We start from the raw sequence: 21,420 nt of genomic DNA, 5'->3' as shown, positions 1-21,420 counted from the left end.
CAGACATGGCAATCCAGGACAGTCTCTGTCCACAGACTTCTTCACACCACAGTCCCGATACGCAGCCTGCACAGCCATTTAAGAACATAGGAACCGGAATAGGCCATTTAGCCTATTCTACCATTCAATGAGATCATAGCGGATCGGTGACCTAACTCCATATAGCTGCCTTAGCCCCATATCCCTTAATACCTTTAATTATTAAAAGCTATTAATCTCAGATTTAAAATTAACAATTGAGCTAGCATCAATAGCTGTTTGCAGAAGAGCATTCCAAACTTCTACTACCCTTTTCGTGTAGAAGTGTGTCTTAACTTCACCCCCGAGAGTCCTGGCTCTAATTTTTAGGCTATGTCCCCTAGTCCTAGACTCCCCAACCAGGGGAAATAGTTTCTCCCTATCTACTCAATCAGTTCCCCTTTATAATTTGAAAATTTGTTTATTTATTTGTTAATATTAAGTGCTTCTAGTTCTAGAATTAAAGTAAGGTCTAGATTATGTTTCATAGATGGATTTTAGCTTGATTAATTATTTTTTCTGAATATTTAATTATTTAACAATTTATTTATAGTTTATATTTAAAAATATAGTATGTACAGTAAATTAAAGACTCAGCTTAATTTCCTCTGGTTCCACCGCTCTCCCCTCCATGCTGACTATCACGTCACCTATTGAGATTTTTCCCTGGGTTTCTTTAATTGTTCTGGTTTCCTGCTCTTTTTAAACTGTTTGTTTAGCTTTAAGGCTATTTAACTAACACTAGCACACTAATCACTAACAGCACTACCAATCACTAAAGACACTAACCACTAAACACAACAAGCAATAAAAAACACCAATAAATTAAATACTTACTGACTTCCCTCAGTGCTCCTCCGTTACGTCACTTTTTGTCTTTTTTTTATTTCACCGTGCTCGCCACACTCACCCAGATCTGCTCCTGTTACACTCTCTGCATAAATGCAACCCAGGAAATTCATGTTTAATTCTGGAGACTGCACAGTTTTGGTCTCCTTACCCAAGGAAGGATATACTTGCCTTAGAGGGGGTGCAATGAAGGTTCACTAGATTGATTCCTCAGATGAGCAGGATGAGGAGATATTGAGTAGAATGGGCCTATAGTCTCTGGAGTGAAGAATGAGAGATGATCTCAATGAAACGTATAAAATTCTTAGAGGGCTTGACAGGGTAGGTGTTGAGAGGCTGATTCCCCTGGCAGGAGAATCTGGAACTAGGGGTCATAGTCTCAAGATAATGGATCGGCCATTTAGGATCAAGATGAGGAAAAATTTCTTCACTCACTCAGAGGGTTGTGAATCTTTGGAATTCCCTACCCCAGAGAGCTATAGATGCTCAGTCGTTGAGTATATTCAGAACTTGAAATTGATGGATATATAGACACTAAGGGAATCATGGGATATGGGGATAGGGCAAGAAAGTGGAGTTGAGGTAGAAAATCAGCCCTGATCTTATTGAATGGCAGAGCAAGCTTGAGGGGCTGTATGGCCTACTCCTGCTCCTATTTCTTATGTTCTTATGAAGTGCAAGTATGTTCTTATGTTCAGTTTGAAGATGCCAGTGAGATCATTTCTTTGAACACTATGCATTGCTTTTAACTTTGAATTGAGTCAAGGAAAACAGAGACAAAAAGCCCACATTGTACGAAGTTTGACCCCTTTGAAAATATCTCATGCACATTTTTTTTAAAGCTCTTTAAGATGAATTAGTTGCATTAATAAAAAACTGTCTTGTGACATTGAAAATATGCGAAACATCTAAACTGCTGGTAAAGTGGTAACAACTGGCCGACAGTCAAAATCTAAGAACATTACCCACATCAGAACAAACAAAAGCAGACTTCCAGCTTGAGTCAAAGAATCCACACTACAGTTCAACAGGCTGAAGTGATCTCCACAAAATCATGACGTATTCCAGTATATTGTTACTATGTGGAGACTGGAGCAGACATTCATCACCTCACATGGCAATAGATTAATTATATTTCCTAACACTTAAAAAAAATCCTCTGGTTTACATTGATATACTTCAGCTACTTTATAACAACAACTTGCATTTATATAGTGCCTTTAAGAAGTAAAACGTCCCAAGGCACTTCACAGAAGCATCAAACAAAATTTGACACCAAGCCACATGAGGAGGTATAGGACAGGTGACCAAAAGCTTGGTCAAAGTGGTAGCTTTTAAAGGAGCACCTTAAAGGAGGAGAGAGAGGTAGAGAGGCTGAGAGGTTTAGGGAGGGAATTCCAGAGCTTAGAGCCTAGGCAGCTGAAGGCACAGCCACCAATGGTGGAGTGATTAAAATCAGGGATGTGCTAGAAGTGAGAATTGGAAATCCGCAGAGATCTTGGAGGGTTGTAGGAGGTTACAGAGATAGGGAGAGGCAAGGCCACAGAGGGATTTGAAAACAAGCATGAGAATTTTAAAATTGAAGCATTCCCGGACTGGGAGCCAATGCAGGTCAGCGAGCACAGGGGTGATGGGTGAACAGGTCTTGGTGCGAGTTAGGACATGGGCAGCAGAGTTTTGGACGAGCTCAAGTTTACAAGGGTGGAAGATGGGAGGCCAGCCAGGAGACCATTGGAATAGTCTGGTCTGGCGGTAACAAAGGCATGAATGAGTGTTTCAGCAGCAGATGAGCTAAGGCGGGGTGGAGACGGGCGATGTTACGGAGATGGAAGTAGGCGGTCTTGGTGATGGAGCGGATGTGTGGTTGGAAGTTCATCTCAGGGTCAAATAGGATGCCAAGCTTGCTTCACCACCTTTTCAAGTAATGCATTCCAGTCCATTCCAATCCAAAGGTCTGGTTCAGCCTCAGACACTGGATAGGGAGAGGGAACAGAGTTTGTGGCAGGGACCAAAGACAATGGCTTCGGTCTTCCCAATATTTAGTTGGAGGAAATTTTTACTCATCCAGTACTGCATGTCAGACAAGCAATGTGACAAATGAGACAGTGGAAAAGTCGAGGGAGGTTGTTGGGAGGTGGAGCTGGGTGTGGACAGCATACATGTGGAATCTGACGTGTTTTTGGAATGATGTTGCCAAGGGGCAGGATGTAGATGAGAAATAGGAGAAGGCCAAGGATAGATCCATGGGGGACTCGAGGTAATAGTGCAGGAGCAGGAAGAGAAGCCATTGCAGGTGATTCTCTGACTGCGACTGGATAGATTAAATGGAACCAGGCGAGCACAGTCCCACCCTGCTGGAGGACAGAGGAGAGGCATTGGAGGAGCAACAGTGTCAAAGGCTGCAGACAAGTTTAGAAGGATGGGAAGGGTTAGTTTACCATTGTCAGTCACATAGGACGTCATTTGTGACTTTGATAAGGGCTGTTTCAGAACTGTGTACTGTGGCATTGCTGTGGCTATGTTCTGAGATATTGTTCTACTGAAAATTTCACTCCCTAATTTTGGGAGTAAGAACGAGAAGAGGTAATATAAATTAAATGGTACAATTTTAAAAGGGGTGCAGGAACAGAGACCTGGGATTCACATACGTTGATCTTTGAAGGTGGCAGGACAAGTTGAGAAGGCTACTAAAGAAGCATATGGGATCTATAAATAGAGACAAAGCACACAAAAGCAAGGACGTTATGCTAAATGTTCATAAATCACTAGTTCTGCTTCAGCTGGGGTATTTTGTCCAATTCTGGGTGCAACATTTTAGGAAGGATGTCAAAGCCTTAGACGGTGCAGAAGAAATTTACTAGACCGGTACCAGGGATGAGGGACTTCAATTATGTGGAGAGGCTAGAGAAGCTGGGATTGTTCTCCTTAGAGTAGAGAAGGGGAGATTTAATAGAGGTGTTCAAAACTATGAAGGGTTTTGATAGAGTAGATAGGAAGAAGCTGTTACCATTGGCAGAGGGTCTATAACTATAGGACACAGATTTAAGATAATTGGCAAAAGAGCCAGGGGAAGATGGAGAATTTTTTTTATTTTTATAAACACAGCAGGTGGTTATGATCTGGAATGCATTACTTGAAAGGTGGAAGCAAATTCAATAGTAACTTGCAAAACAGAATTGCATATATGTGAAAAGGAAAAATTTCTAGGGCTAAGGGGAAAGAGCAGGGGAATGGGGACTAATTGGATAGCTCTTTCAAAGAGCCAGCATAAGCACGATGGGCTGAAGGGCCTCCTCCTGTGCTGCAAGATTCCTTAATTATTTTCAATTTTTTTTTGCAGCACATAGATTTTTTTCTTCCCCTCTACACGAGTCCATCCAATAAACTTATTTCCTTTTTATAAGGTAGGCAGCCTGTTATCAGGGCCCTGAAATTCCACAGGGTTTCTCCCACTCCTCAGTCATAACTTCACAGTCAGCCTCACTCAACCTGCCACTACCTGTGCTGCAGCCACAGGGTATGCATCACATTGAGAATTCCTACGTGGTCAGTTTTCGGTAAAATATTAAGATGCCTACGTGGCAAAGAAGCAGAATGCAAAATGGTTAGAAAGGGTTAATTAGTTAGTAACTGAGATTGGTACAGGTGGCCTGGCCCTCCTGCTGGGCCATATGTTTGCATAGTCAGCAGGTTTGCATGGTCTTATCAATGTAGAGTCTTTGATGTGATTCAAGGACTGGTCTGAATGTCTCCATGTTTATGGCAGATCAATATAGGTAACGAGCTTAGCCAAAGTTGAAAGACATTCCAGGTTGGGAGATAAGGAACAGGGAAGAACATTCCAAGTTGGAAGGTGAGGAAGTATCCCCTTTGATGTCTAACAGCAGCATGATCAGCACATGGACGATTTATGATTGGCCGGAAATAATGTAACCTCGCATGGCAACCTATGCCCGGCTTATGATTGGTGTTGACCCTCGTTAAGTATGTTCCAACCCTATTGATTTGTATAAAAACGTGTGGATTTCTGTATGTTTTTGTTCTTGCTCTGCCAGCATAGAGGGACTCTATCAGGAGTCCAAATCAATGCTGCAGACTAAGAACCCTGCTATTAAAGTTGTGAACTTTAAAATGTATTCGACTTCAGTTATTACTGAACCAGACTGAGGGGAAAGAATCCGGATCGTCAACATATGTGCAGTTACCTGACGAAGGAGGAAGCCTCCGAAAGCTTGTGAATTTAAAATAAAATTGCTGGACTATAACTTGGTGTTGTAAAATTGTTTACAATATGTGCAGTAGGCAGCGCAAGGCAAACGTGTCGTGAGCATGAAGGGGATGCACAAGGGTGTTTGAGGGTTTGTCATGGTTGTTACTTATATTTAATTTCCGAGCAACTCACATCACATATTATATTGGCACCACTACTGCCATGTCTCCTCGAATCTTGTCTGGTTTGTGCAATAATGCCCTTTCCTGAGGATCACTATGAAGACCCGCAACTGATGCCACCCATTGTGTCACTGCAGAGTGGGTGTAGGTGTATTTGCATGGCTCTTGTGCCGACGACAGAGACATCGGTGATGTCCCCATTGGCACCCTGGAAGGATGCAGAGAAGTTGAGGGCAGTGGTGACTTTGACAGCGACAGGTAAGATGGTGCTCACGCCAGCCAGGAGCAGCTCGGCATGAAGGAGGCTGCAGATGTCCACGACTACATGTCGAGTGACTGAGCCTCTGTGTGCACTGCTCCTCAGAGGTCCAGGAAGCTGAACCTCGGTCTGTGGACCCTGTGGCGAGGGTAGTGCCCTCTGCAATGCATCGCTTTCTGCGGTTGCCCTCCCTCCTGCTGTGCAGGTGGATGTGTCACAGCACTGTGTTGTGGAGCTCCATGTGTCAGAGGTGGATGGCAAGGCTGTTCGCCCTCCGAGGAGGTCATGACTGCAGCTACGGCGGCCCCCATCCGGAAGATGTACATCTGAGGGGGTCTGCAAGGTAGGTACATGTCTCTGGACCCCGGGGTAAGTGTGTAAGTTGGTGAATTTTATTGTTAGGAGGAGGGTGGTGGAGGCCAATCTTTGTCCAAAGTGACAGAGTGGCCTCCTGCAATGAGTGAGGGTCTCCCCTCCCCCCACCTCCTGTCAAATGGACCTTTGGAGCTGCCACAGGCTGATAGCTGCAACACGTCTATTTCAACTGGGAGTGTTTCCCCCAGTACAGGAAACAGTCCCAGTTGGCTCTAAAATCCCACCCCTCCTGACATATTCCCTTAATCAGGTCTGTTAATGACCTGAAATACCAGAATAAATACTGTCAAGTGGCACCCCGGCTTTAATTGCCTGCGGGAGTCCCACATGTGGGGGCTGCGCGCGCATGTCAGCGTGTCTGTGGGGAACCCGGAAGTGGGCGTGTTGGAGCCGGGCTCCCGACCCGCTCCGAGATTCCCTGATTTTCAGACCGCCCCCGCCAGGAACGCACCCAATATGTCAAAAATATTAAGAAAGAAAGACAGTCATTTCATGCTGATTTCTTCTGACCTGGTGACAGATATTTACAAGCACCTGTCAACATGCAAACCTTAATCACCATCAGTAATTAATCTATAATTAGGTATTAGCCATGGCTTAATGGGTAGCACTCTTACCTCAGTCAGAAGGCTCTGGGTTCAAGTCACACTCCAGAGACTCTAGCACAAAATCTGGGCTGATACTCCCAGTACAGGAGGGTGTGCTGCACTGTTGGAGGTGCCAATTTTGGGATGGTCCATTGGACCAAGGCCCCGTCTGCCCTCAGGTGGATGTAAAAAAAAATCCGATGGCATTATTTCAAATAAGAGCAAGGGAGTTCTCCTTGGTGTCCTGGCCAATATCACATTGCTGATTTGGGACCTTGCTGTGCGCAATTTGACTGCTGCATTTCCTACATTACAATAGTGGCTGTAAAGCAGTTTGGGACATCTTGAGGTCATGAAAATCACTATATAAATGCAAGTCTTTCTTTTATAATAAACACTGATACCCCGATTTTAACTCAGGGGGAAATCAAGCGGACAGGGTAGCTGGGGCGAGTGGGAAGCTCCCATGACATCACTAGCATGAGGCCCAGGCAATTTTAACATCTAAGCCTCATTGACGGGCTGTCCACCTGATTGCACATTTTCTCTAATTTCCAGTGGGCCTCCAGAGACCTGAAAGCAAGGTTGCATTCCCTGATGACAGATATTGCTATAAATACTGCTGAAAGAAGGACTATTAGGCAAATTAGTTGCAGGACTGCCCCAGTTTTCTGATGCCTGCCTGTTCTCATAGGCCCTCGAGCTACCAGAGGCACGTTCAGCTCAATCGTGGTGTAATGTAGGAAAAAAAATGCTTTAAAAAGGTTTCCTGTAACTCCAGCAATTTCTCTTGAAAATTTCTTCAGTTTGCAAGCTCCAAAGTAAAGTACTTGCACCAGTCACAGCTGATACATTCTGATTTAGCCTTGGCACAATGGGGGTGCAAGTCATAGGACTTGTCAACCTTTATTGCTGCTCATTTTAATATATGGTAATAAGCTCCCAGCAGCATTGGCAACAAACACCTGGAATGGCCTCAGGTTTGTTCAGGAACTATCGCACTGCCATAAAGGTGGCAGAAACCTGCCGCAAACAGAAAGCCACCCACAAAAATTGCTGGAACGCTAATTTTATGACAAAAACATGCCAAAATCGGCAAGTAGATTCGTCTTTACCTTGTCAAAATTCTGCATCTTCTTGATGAACTTCATCAGGTCACCTCTTAACCTTTTCAGTTCAAATGAAGAAAAAAATGCTAACTTCTCAAGTCTCTCCATAATTGTAATATTCTGGTGAATCTACCTTGGTCCTTCCTCCAGTGAAAGATTATGCAATGGCACACAGGAGTACAAATAGATATACTATAATTGCAAAATATTGACTACTTTAATAACAAAAATACAAACATTTATATTTGTTTCTATGATTTGCAATAAACAAGTACCATATATTATATAAGAATTAGGAATCATCATCATCTTTCTCTAAATGACATTACTCGTTCACTAATCTGCCCCATTACTTCTGCCAAGTACAGTGAAGCTGCTCTATTTATAGACAGACTCCCACTTAACTGTGGATGTTATGTTTCCATATAAAGGATAGGTATGAAATTGCCTTGATTTTGAGAAATCAATCCACCATAAAGCATCATCTATTCAAAACAGAGATCTGACTCTTCTGTGGTCCAGTGGTAGCACTATTGCTTCTGAGTTAGAAGGTTGCCTGTTAAGTCCCACTCCAGAGACTGGAGTACAAAATTTAGGAGAGCTGCACTGCTGTCGTTCAGATTAGACATTAAACCAAAACTCCATCTACCCACTCAGGTGGATGTAAAAGATTCCATGGCATGATTTCAAAGAGCAGGCTACTTCTCCTAGTGTCCTGGCCAACATTTAGACTAAACCAGATTATCTGGTGATTATTGCATTGCTAGGCACAAATTGACTACTGTGTTTCCTATAATACAAGTGATTACACTCCAAAGGTATTTCATTGGCTGTAAAGCATTTTGGAACATCCGGAGGTCATGAAAGGAGATATATATAAAGGAAAGTCTCTTTTTTCTTCATTCTTCCAACCATCGCTATAAGTACTGAACAAAAGCTCCACTGGATAGCAACATAGTAAAAATAAAAAGAAATGCCCACAGACAAATGTTTTTTTCTGGCCCTCACAAAGGGGTTTGATATTACATCTTTTTAAAAAAAAATTTCACTGCTGCAAACATCACTTTTAGGCACAGCAATAAAAGTGATCAAAGTTATAACAGCATACCTGCAGCTTAATTCATGAAAAACCATCTCCCACTGCACTTTCAATCTACCTCCTTGGCCCTGAATTTCCACAGGGGTTCTCCCAATCACCTGCCTTCACTTTGATGGGAGAATGTCAAAAGTGGCTGAAGTTATGGCAAAAGCTCAGGATAACCCCAGGGAAATTGAGGGCCCATATCTTCATGGCTCTATATTCAGGGCAGCTTTTGAAGTGTCAACATTTTGGGGAGGGTCTGTTAGATGTTTCTACTTTTATAGGTTGGCATGTATGCTTTCTCCTCCTCCTACAACAAACCAAGGACCAGCTATGCTGGACTCCAGGGACCAATTTACCCTCTTACATGTTCCTGTTATTTTGATAGGTGGGTGACAAGCTCCTGTGGATGAAACCACACCAAAGGCTTTTTAAAAAAAAATACAAATATGTATGCTTTTATTATTATTCTACATATGAATAGACTTGCTTGGCCCTGTATCTGTAGTCAATTGTCTGACATGGACACAAGAGCTAAATGGTATAGGAGAGGAGTGAGTAACTGCCCTCAAGGTAGCATTCAACTGACTAGGATACCAAGGATGGAGGCAAAACTGAGATCAAATAGGGTCCAAGCAAAAATCCTCCAGTGGCTGCAATCATACTTGACAGAAAGGAAGATAGTTATAGCTGTTGGAGGTCAATGGTCACATCACCACTACTTCAGTGCTAAACAGCAGCTTCATGAATGACATTCCCTTCATTATAAGGTCAGGAATGGGATTGTTCACCAATGATGCCAGTGTTCAGCTCCACTCACAGCACCTCTGGAAATGAAACAACTATGCCAGCAGGACCTGGACAACATCCAGGTTTAGGCTGACAGTTAACATTCAGGCCATGTAACTGCCAGATAATAACCATCTCCAACAAGTAAAGACCTTCAACATGATCACCATTACCAAGTCCCCTATCAACAACACCCTGGACATCACAATTGTCCAGAAGCATAACTGGAGCAGCTATAATACAGCTGCAAGGATCAGGTAAAGGCTGGATACTCTACAATAAATGGCTCACCACTAGACCTTCAAAAGCCTCACCATCATCTACAAGACTCAAGTCAGGAGTGTGATAGAATACTCACCACTCATGTGTTACAAACTAGATAGCCAGGTGGTGAAGGCTGGTCTTCAGTTGCATTCATACCTTTATTCCCAGAGATTCACATTACCACCACCACAGCCTAGATCAGCTCTTTTATAAATGGATACAAGAGAGTGCCCAATTGATATGCACCTGAATACAATTAACACTAATTGATATAAATCACATAGATACAATTAACAGTATGGATGGGTGTGGCCAGAGAAACACTCAAGAAGCTCAAAACCATTCAGGATGGAGCAGTTTGTTTGTTTGATTGATCCTGCCATGAGACTCAATAATCCACTCCCTCCACCACCTGCAAACTGTGGCTGTAGTATTTACAGGATGTACTGTAGCAACAGGCCAATCTTACTTCAACATTACCTCCCAGTCCTGCAACCTCTAGCATCAAGAAGGCCAACAACAGCAAGATCAAGGGAACACCATCACTCTCAGGTTCCCCTCCATGTCACATACTATCCTGACTTGGACATACGTTTCTGTTCCTTCATCATCGCCCGGTCAATATCTTGGAATTCCCTACCCAAAGCCATTGTGGGAGCGCCATTTGCACAAGGACTGCAGCAGACAAGAAGAAGACATAGCCACTACCTTCTTAGGGAAACTAGGAATGGGCATAAACTCTGCCTTGCTAGCATTGTCCATATACTGAGAACAAAAATAAAACATCGGCACATTAACAAGAAATTTGAGGCAAGCCTCTGTTGATGTGCACTGCTATCTTATATTGCTAAATCTGAAATTTTCTGAAGTTGGAACTAGTTCTGATGTTTCCAAATAAACCCAAAGCAAGAAAATAGGCCCCACTTCAGGCTTCCCGGTTACCTTGGTCCTCATTACTGTTTATGATCTTCCAGCAGTAGTATGTGCAAATACATGAATCAGTTAATGATTAGTGGCAATACACAAATAAATCTCTATACCAACATTTAGGACCTTGGTGATGTTAAAACAGTGGCTGCAAAATGACAGTTGATTGTTGCAGGAGAAACTATCTCTTTGTAGGTGGGGTAGGGGTTGGCGCTTAATGATAAGAATGTATAAATTCCAACACAGTGATAGGTCTTTATCGCCTTGTATCTAGAAAAATAAATAAACTAGTGAAAAATACCACACATTATCATTTCATTGAGAGTTGCGACTGCTGCATTCTGCTCATTAAACCAAGCCACCTGCATGCGCTGATTCTTGGAAGGTCTAAATACTATCCAGGTTGCCATAGTAACATACCTCTGCTTAAATGAATCCTGTTCTGCAACAAGCCTGACCCCTTAAAGAGACAAATTGAAAAGAGATAAAGAAAAGGGAGCTTGTAGGTGTCCTGAAATGTGCACTGTTTTGCAAAAAATGGAACAGAAAAGCCAAGATTAGAGAATTCTAGCTATTTGGGTTCATGGTTGACAGTGGATCTCACTGACATCAGAATATTTCAATTATTCAGGAACTAAATAGGACATAAACACCACATAAAATTGTTTAAAATGAAACTGGAAAATAATCCATAATAGGAAATTCAGCGTGAATAGCGCTCTTCTATCTGGCTGGATGCACTGCTGAACTTCAGGCTGAACTCATGACCTTCGCTTTATCAGGACACAATGGGCTTTGATATTAGATGGTGGGAAACAGAGTCAGAGACTCATTTCACATTCAGCTACAATTCATCAGCCTGGCGAGTTCTTCCAGTGGCTTTAATGGCTGCTGCAATTGATGTTTAAATCAATTTGTGATGGTGACAGCATGGCTGGCCTCTAGACTGTTACAATTGTGGATTACAACTAGGATATGGATCCGTTGTTCTGCTGTGCATGTTTGCAATGCAGTGCAGTTTGGGCCAACAATGGTAAGAATTCTTTCACAAAATGGATGCAGGAGAATGCACACATTCATCACAACTGGTTACATGGTGTCATTTTCTCATTATGAAATGCTGAAGAGAAGAATTGTTGCACTGTTGTGCTATACAGTATGGATTTGAAAAACACTAAACTCTGCTCTATGCTCAGAAGCAAATGTGCAGGAAAGAATTTCAGTGGTTTTATGGGTTAGTAATTTTACCTCTGATGCTGAGTGGGTGGTCCGTACAACTGACACTGGTCTATGACACAGTAGGTTAGGTGGGGGTGGGTACAGGAAAGGGAAAAATGTAGTTACAGCGCAGTCTGCAGGATGCATCGTGCTGCAGGGAATATTCATTTCACATCATCATTTAAGGAAATAATTATTAAGTGACAAGTCATTTTCCACGGGGTATAAAAATTCTATAAATTAAGATTTTTACACAAAACAAATCCTTCCAGGGACTTATAAATGATATATTTAGTGTTCTAGGCAATGGTAACCGAGTGGGTCGTTAAATTTCCATGGCAACAATGTCTGCAGCAGCCATGAATGTGAACATACTGACTGTGCGGAAAAGCAATCCCTGGAGGCCTAAAATCAAAATAGATTCAAGATGGCAGGATGTGAATACAATGAGAAAGCAAACCTCAAAGTACAGTCCTCCTGTTATACACTGACTGCCTGAAACAGAACATTGGTATCTTAAAGGATTGTTCAGATATTATCTTTCATGTTATGAAGAGAAAAGCCATGGCTTTTCATCAGATTTCCTTCAAACAGAAATATGTTCACTATTAGAAATAATATGTGTCAATGTAATCAAGGGAGACCCTTGCAGGTAGGTTATGAAAACCCTGATGAGTTTTCTTCAGTACAACTAACATTTTTTTTTACATGCCACACATGATCTTTTCTCCTGTGTTTGCTAAATGTACTGACTGCTTAGCAACTGATAGCATCCTTGTTTGTGTGTGTGTGTGTGTGTGGGGGGGATGGGGGGCGGTTGTGCATACACACGCATATCCCTTCATTTTGAAGAGATGAAATTTTTAGATATCCTCTCACTTTAATGTGAGGGTAACACCCATTACAGGGAAGAATGTGTTACAATACTAGCAGCTTGATATTTTTAATTAGCAGCACTGCACTTTACTAATGCACCAGTTATACTATGTTAGACATTAGTGAGACACAATCTTTTGCACCATATAACAACAAAAATGCAGTATATAGCTGTCAACCTTTTGGAAATTACTAGCTTGGCATCAATAATGAGATGGCCTTGAAGAATCTGTGGAAAGTTGTTTTTTTAATTTAAAATCTATAGGTGGTTATAGATACCAACCCCGCATCAGTCTCTGTATAAGGATGAATTTTAATGGATGAAAAATCATGTATGCTGCGAATTGGACATACTGACCTCCATGTTTAATTCCTAATATGTGCTTCCATCGCACAAAGTTCTGCGCTGGGAGAGTTTATTCATAAAATGCACCCTGTAATGCCGCGTGCAGTCAACAGACACAAGTTAGGCTTCAAGCTGCAGCTTCCATCCACAGAAATCCCCAACCTTGAATGCCTCATTTTAAATGTTACGAGAATGCAGACAAATGCAGACTCCCTCATAACACGAAATAGTTTCATGGCCAGCTAGTGGATCAGCTAAATTTTTAAAAACTTGTCTTTGTATTGGACTGGTGTAAAGTAAAGAGCAAATCCTTGGAGGTGGTCTCACATCACTTAGTTTCATGTCTTGAATTCAGATCTTTGAACTGATTCCCACTAACACTTTCATGTCATTGCCTATCTGAAACCATTTTTGATCAAGGTGAAAGAGGTAGTATATGAATACTGTAAAGTGGAAAATGTATCAAGGCAGCTACTAGTGAAACCTTGAAATTCCTATTAAACATAAAGCTGAATATCCCCTTAGTTCTTAACTAATATTAGAAATGTTGCCAGCAGTCAGAGGTCAGAGAACAGTGCTCCCTAGAAGCACTTCAGTGCAGAAGCAAGGAGTTCTGCTTTTCCCAGTTATATAGAGTATGAACTGCCTGCTCACACCGCACTGACAAATATTCTCAATGCTGCACAGTCTGGTAGATTATAAATGGGGCATAAAACATTCTGTAAGATTTCAAGCTGCTCCATATTACTCTACCAGATTTTTTTCAACCATTTGACTGCTAACACATTTTATTGCATTCATTACTTTATCTGTAAAATATCAATGCACATTGTCAAAACACAAGGCCAATAATGAGAATTGCACCACCTGCACCAGTTCTCACCGATTAAAGCAAAGTCAGTCTATTTGCATTCCTTACTGGTGCTCTGGGAGCATCTTTCGTGGTGCACTGGAAACACCAGAGCTGCATTGTGGGGTACCAGCAGACAGTCCATTGTGGAGTAGGTACTTTCCTGGTGGAAGGGAAGGAGCACTTGGTACAGGGCTGGGGCCAAGGTCCCAGAGTTAGGGGGAATGAAGAGGACTGAAAAAGGGGCCATTGTTGCCAGGATGCAGGCGTGCTAAGGGCGAAGAGCAGGGGCGGCAAATATTTTTTTACAATTTTCTTCCACTTAAGCACCCATTCCAAATGCTGCCTGTATTGGGACGTACTGATAGCCTTGGATGTATTGTGGGCTTGATGCCACCATGTCAGGTTTTCCAGGGAACAAGCACTCAATGCACCTCAGCACGTCGGGTAACCTGTCAGTGTTTTATCGACCCATTGTTCACATTATAGGGCCAATTTATGTGTTGCCATTGGATAGCCTTGCCCACGATCAGCATCAGTATCAGAAACTCAAGCACCCGCTGCTCACGATTTTCCAACCATTAATTTACCCTTTATAAGGTAGCACAGTCTGTAAAATTAATAGGCCTTATCCCTAGTGGGCTTAGAGGAGAATCTGTTCACATATGTTTTAGAAATATCAGAGATAACGTTTTTCCCTTTATTAGGTTAATATCTCATAAAAGCACATAAGAAATGTCAAGGCCAGGAAAAGACCACTTAGCTGATCGAAACAGTTTCCTCTCGTACCCAATTCTCCCATTATAGATGTTATGATTCAGGTGGTCTCCCAATACTCTTCAGTTGTGCACTCCATGAAAGGCATCGTTCATCAGTAAGCAGGGCCATTGACCTGATGCAGGACCTAACCAGTACTGTCGATATTTGCACATGAGATGCACTTCTACCTGGGACCATGGACCAGTATGTAGAGCTGTGCGATGAATGGGGCTCGGAAAGGAAGCCATCATTTTTATGTATATTGCTGCGACTGGGGCAACAAGTTGTAGACTTTCTATTATTTTATTATGTTGCAGATACCAGAATGGAGAGGAGGAGGAGGGAGCAATAAAAGAGGGGAGGTTGAACATGAAAGGTGGGCCCCAGATTGGAGGGGAGGGTAATGGGAAAAGGTGTGGGAGAGGGAAGGAGAAGAGGAGGAGAAGAAAGGAAGAGATTGAAGAGAGGAGCAAAGAAGAAAAGGGGAGGGAGAGAGAAGTGAGGAAGGAGAGAGGGGAAGAGGAAGGAGAGAGAATGAAGGGAAGAAGGGGAGTGGTAAGGGTGGGGAATGAGCAGGGGATGGAAGGAAAAGTGGGGAGGGGGTAGGGGAAGAGAGGGGGAAGGGAAAAAAGTGGGAGAGAGGGTAGACAGCGGGAGGGGAGGGGGAAGGAATTGATTTTTGAAACTGACAAATTATCTCATCTATGTTTTATTGACAGTTAGAAAAGATAATTGCTCGTTCTTGCTAACACCTGTGAAACAGATTCTAATTTGTAATAACTATGTAACAGAAAAACAGACAGATAGAAAGAAATTCAGACAAACAGTGACTTTTCTTGTTCTAATTTGATTTATTTTTTTAAAATAAAGCAAGTAAGTTGAATTTTGAAAGCAAAGTCTCCTTAAGGGAAACAGATCAGAATGGAAAGTGGATAGGAAACAGATTGAGGATGAGAGGCCCCTGATCTGTCATCACCTGCCCTTAGGGGAATGAATGGGAATGGTGATGGAGTGGATTGAGGGTAACGGGTGAGATGAGTGATGGGGGATCAAAGGGGTGAGCAGAATACAAGAGTTGAGTGGATAGTTTGAAAGGAAAGGAGTAGAAGTAGTGATTGAAGTGAAGGGGTGATAGGAAGTGGAGTGGATATCAAGAAGGTGAAGGGGTAGGGGAGATGATGGAAAAGAAGGGTGGGAAAATGCACATCATTGAGGTTGGGTGATGGGAAGAGAGATGATAAAAGTCATAGGGCGCCAAATTGGGCTGTAGCACCCATTGTTTTGGTGCTACACGGCCTCTCTGACATCCAAGATGGCGTCTTGGATGCACACGCACGTTTTCAGCATGACATGCGTCGGATGCCATCTTGGTATAGGAGTTAGCGCAGGCGCAAATACCGAACGCTGGAAGCATGTAAAGTAGGGAGAAAAAGCATGCAATCAGTGTGCAACACTGATTTAAAGTGATAGACACCATTTTGGACCTTAATGCTCAACTCAACACACAGTCTTAACCCCAACCATCTGAATGTGTCTTACAGTGCCTCGAGGACCCCACACCAGTGCTATTTAAAGGGGCCATGCCGGTGTTGCAGGTTAGTTGCTGGATTATTGCTTCTGGCTGCTGGTGGAGTAGGAAGTGTTTTTTGAAGCTTCCTATACTTACTGAGAGTTCCTACAGTACATGTGAGAGTGGTTTGGCAGGTACAACCTTACGGTTCGGAAAGTTACAACCGTGGTTGAACAACATTCCTAGCAACCACGGGCCGTCTGCTAGGGCTCCCACTGAGCATTGAACACAACTGGGAGAATGCAGTGACGCCATGCACAGCAGGTCAAGCTGCGAGGAGACGGAGGACGAGGAGGCGCAGGGCACTGAGCAGGAGGCCTACCCAATGAGGGTCTTCCAGGACCAATTCTCTTAGCTCAACATGACTGAAGAGGATTGCATCCGATGCCTGAGTTTCACCAAGGCCGTGACCGAGATCTGTCAACTGGTGCGGCCACAACTGCAGCCTCAGAGCAGGGCGAGGACAGCATTACCTGTGGCTGTGAAGGTCACCGTGGCACTGAATTTTTATGGCTCAGGATCATTTCAGGCCTCTGCTGGTGACATGTGCAACATCTTGCAGTATGCAGTGCACTGCTTCATAGGGGAGGTCACAGATACACTGTACCAGATGAGGAACAGGTTTATCACCTTCCCTCTCCACAGAGACAAGCAGAATGAGCGAGCATGGGGGTTCGCCCTCATTGCTGGCTTCCCCATGGTGCAGGGTGCCATTGACTCAGCCGTCTTCGTCAATCGAAAGGGCTTCCACTCCCTCAACATGCAGCTGGTGTGCGACCACATGCATCGAATCATGGAGGTCGATGCCCGCTACCCAGGGAGCAGTCACGACACCTTCGGCATGCGGCAGTCCAACGTGCCAGCTATCTTTCAGCCGACTCAGCAAGTCAACGGTTGACTACTGGGAGACAAGGACAATCCCCTCACGACGTAGCTCATGACACCGGTCAGGAACCCACACACACGTGCACAGCAGGTCTATAATAAGAGCCATGTTGCCACACGCAACATCGTGGAGCACACCATAGGCCTCCTCAAACAACGCTTCCGCTGCCTGGACAGGTCTGGAGGAGCCCTGCAATACTCCCCTGAGCGGGTGGGAAGATTCGTGGTGGTCTGCTGTGTGCTGCACAACCTCGCCATCATGAGGGACCAGCCTTTGCCACCAATGATTGGAGAAGACCCTGAACCAGAGGTGGAGGAGGAGAACGCTGAGGAGGAAGAGGCTGAGGAGGAGGAGGAAGGGGCAGAGGAGGAGGAGGAGGGGGAGGAGGTGGAGCTGGAAGAGGAAGTGGAGGAAGACGCAAGGTTGCAACAGGAACCACACACCTTGTCTGCAAGGGCTCTGCGTGCTCACCTGATCCGTGCCCGCTATCAATAATGTGAACTACATCCCCCAACTCACCAACAGTCCTACACTCCCCACCTTTCCGCTCCCACAAGACAGTCAAATCACCCTCCATCTGATTACACATTGGTTTCCCTTTCAGCTCATTGCATAAATAAAAATCACCACCAAATGTAAAATCAAAGTCTCATTTATCAATGAATAAATTGAATTATGCAAACATAACAGAATTATTCCCTTGTGCATTTCTTTAGTGCCTTTGCACGTGTGCCTTTACCTATCCTAGTGCTCCTACGAGGTGCTTCCCCAATGGCTGGAGCATGGGTGGTGGGAGGCTGCTGGCCTTCAATGGAGGAACATCCAGATGGCCTTGGAGGACGACCTTGAGCAGCTCTGGGCCGGGAGAGCCCGGCTTCAGACTGCACCATCTCAACATGGGCTGCAGCAGTCTGACCTGGCTGGCCGATAGGCAACAACAGGGGCACTGGCGGAGTGGCAGGGGTGGGAGCAGGAAGGCTGTCGTCCTGAGAGAGGGCAGCAGGTCCGACTGCCATGGCACCACTGCCACTCTCACAGGACGGCGCCTCAGCAATCCTGGTGATCAGCTGGAGAACAGATTGCTGGAGTGCTGTGACGCCCTGGAAGCCCTGTTCCACATTGATCCCCAGACCCACGATAGCAGCTGTCTGAGCTTCCAAGGCAGCAGTCTGAGCTGCAAATGCAGCAGTCAGACCTTGGATGGCAGATGTTTGTGCTGCAATGGAAGCTCTAAAGGATGTGCAGTGTCAGTCTCTGAGCTGGTGGAAGCAAATGTCAGATCGAGTGACGGTGTGGCTTCAGTGTCCCCCTCCTCCTCTTCCTCCTCCTCCTCCTCGTGCCGCCACGTGTTCTTGGGTAACTGCAATGACAAAGGGAAACAGGTTGAGTTGTGGAGTGGGGAGAGGAGCAAGTAAGACGTGTGTGCTGAGAGCATCTGCAACACGTGAGTCAGAAAAATTTATGGGAGGAGGGAGGTGTGGGAAATGAGAAGGAGCATTAGATATGCAGAGACCCTCTTCATTAGGACCAAATGATCTGAAACACTGTCTCCTCTAGGGGAGTGAGGAAGTGTAAGCATCCTCGTCCACCCTCAGGTCTTTCCTGCTCCCAGCTGTTATGTGCCACCTTCTCCTGCAAGACAGAGGACAGTGTGTCAGTGAGTATCCTGCAAGGTGCCTGTTGTTGTCGAATAGCTGCCAGTTTGTGTGACCTGTGAGTGGTGGTTGTGTGGCCTGCAAGTGTGGTTCTATGTGCGGGTGAGATGCAGCATGCCGAGTGCAGCATTGCGTATGGATGGGCAGTGTTTGTTGGTGGGTGGGTGACAGGGGGTGTGATGCGTGGAGCAGTGGTGCAGTTGGTAGGATGTACCACTTGACACTTGCATTCACTCACCTTGACCACTCATGTCAAATCATTGAACTTCTTTCTGCACTGCACCCATGTACATGGTGCCATGCTCCTGGCATTGACTTCCTGCATCACAGCCTGCCAATGCCTGCGGAGCTGCAGTCTGGAGGGTCTCCTGCCACCCTGAGGGGTACATGTTAGCCCTCCTTTCGTCCACCCCTTCCACCAGGGCCTCCAGTGCATCATTGGAGAAGCGTGGAGCCCTCTCTCGTGATATCCTCATGGCCATCTTTCCCTTCTCCTAGTAAGCTGTGTACCTGCCATTTGAAATGTGCACCTGCACCTTTAAGAGGTGCAGGCTGCTGATGACGTGCGCTGTGTACGCCCCATTTCCAACTTCCTCATTCTCCGTGCAGACTCTCAGCAGCGGGGGTAGCGCTGGCTGCACGGAGATATCATGGTAAGTAGCAGGCAGCACGAAGTTCACGTGCTGTCTGCGTAGAGGCCATCGGGCTTGGGGTACTAGTGCATCATGCTACCCCCGCCCAAAAACGGCCCTTATTAAATTTTTCCCCCATATTTCCCCCACAACCCTATCTCAAATCCATTTTGAGCCTTTAGTGGCTCCTTTCCCTGCTATACAACCCACCACCATCCAAAAGAAAAGAAGAAAGGAAAGAAAAGGAGAGAGAGAGAAGCAGAAGAAGGAAGAGAGGAAAAACAAAAAAAACAACTAGGAATATAAAAAAAAGAGATGAGGAAGAAGAGGAAAGAGACAGAGAAGCAGCAACATGAAGACAGATGAGAGAGAGACCATCTCAAACCTACCATGTACAATGCCATGGAGATCGATTGGTATTAAAAGGTATTTTAAGGATGTAACACATCGTGGGATTTCAGATTATAATAAACTATTTAAATATCACTCTTACCATTTATGATATCAACTGGCATCCTAAATTTTGTAACACACCAACTTATGAGTTTAAACCATATAAATTATTATATGATATTGGAATTTGCAGCCAAAAATGTTCAGAAAGACTTACAAATAAAATGTTTATCACTTACATTTAACACATTTTTTATGTATTAATTTTTTCTTTTGTCATGATTAGTTTGTGCTCATTGAGGTACGTAGTATTTGTGCTGGGAAATGAAACAGTTTTCCACATTGGGCAGCCAGTCTCAGCATCAAACTCTTCCAGCTGAGATATAATGCAACCAGATGTTTTCCAAAGCCCCCTCCACTTTGCCCTCACACTCTGCCTTAACCCAAACTCAGAAGAGCTCCCCTACAGCATCAGTACATTATTTCTATTTCTCATACCAGCCATCCTTGTGACTGCAGATCAAGAATCATAATTGGGGGAAGAAAATATGCATGATCCCGGTATAACTACCAGGATGCAGTTGCTGGGAAATTCTGCTGCTGATACCTCAGAGTATGTGAGATTAAGGGGAGGGTCTGCTATCTAAATATTCCCGACAGGTACCCATGCCGCTAGGGCTAGGTCTCATGTAAATGCAATTTGCATCAGTGGGCCGCCACTCCGCTCCAACAGCCCCAGTCCCAGCAATCTTTAGGGCAGGGTACATCGGCCCCTTGTATAGGGAACCAATTCTTATTTTTGGAGGGGAGGTGGAGGTTCAGATCAAGAGCCAGATCTGGACCCTGGGTGATCCCCACTTCTGCCAGCCAACAGGCTGCTATGCTTCTTGTTACTGATCTCAGTCCGGGGCCAAGAAAACTCCCAGCCTGTGAGTCCCCTCTCCATGGCCATGCCTTCTTTGATGCATGTGACCATGTTTGGGGCAGATGGCTGTTCTGCTCCAATCAAGGCCAGCAGAAATTAACAACGCAGGCCAGGACCTGGTGTACCCAGTTTACAACCTAATTTGTGGGCTTTCCATTGCACTGCCACCCGATGTATGGAAGGACCTCAGAAGCTCAGAGCCTATTTGTTTAGTTCTGGTAAATTTTCTGACTACAACAGACATAAATGTTGTTAATATTTCCCAAAATCATTTGACATAGCTGGCAGAAAGAAACATTTCATCTGTTTCAAGCTAGAATGGATTCAAGTTCAGAGAAGTATAATGTACTTAACCAAGTACCACCTATATCTTTTTGAGTAGTTTTGTTAATAATTAGTTTTTAAATGACAGAAGGAGAAGTGACATTTTCCACATTCCAATTATTTTTTGCTATTACTGGTGTGGCATTTAATGAATTGCAGAAGTATTATACTCAGCCTTCTGCATCTAATTACTCTGCACTTTGAAAGACCTCACCTGGTGTTTTTTCAGTATGCTCATATTTGATTTGTCAGCCTAGTTTTGCTATCTTTTCATTAAATGTTGCCCTTTTCCCACATGTGAACACAATGTGCACTGTCCTACTACTTTTGAAACTT

This window comes from Heptranchias perlo, chromosome 5 (assembly GCF_035084215.1).
Source record: "Heptranchias perlo isolate sHepPer1 chromosome 5, sHepPer1.hap1, whole genome shotgun sequence".
Lineage (NCBI taxonomy): Eukaryota > Metazoa > Chordata > Chondrichthyes > Hexanchiformes > Hexanchidae > Heptranchias > Heptranchias perlo.
This window is presented reverse-complemented; position numbering follows the sequence as displayed.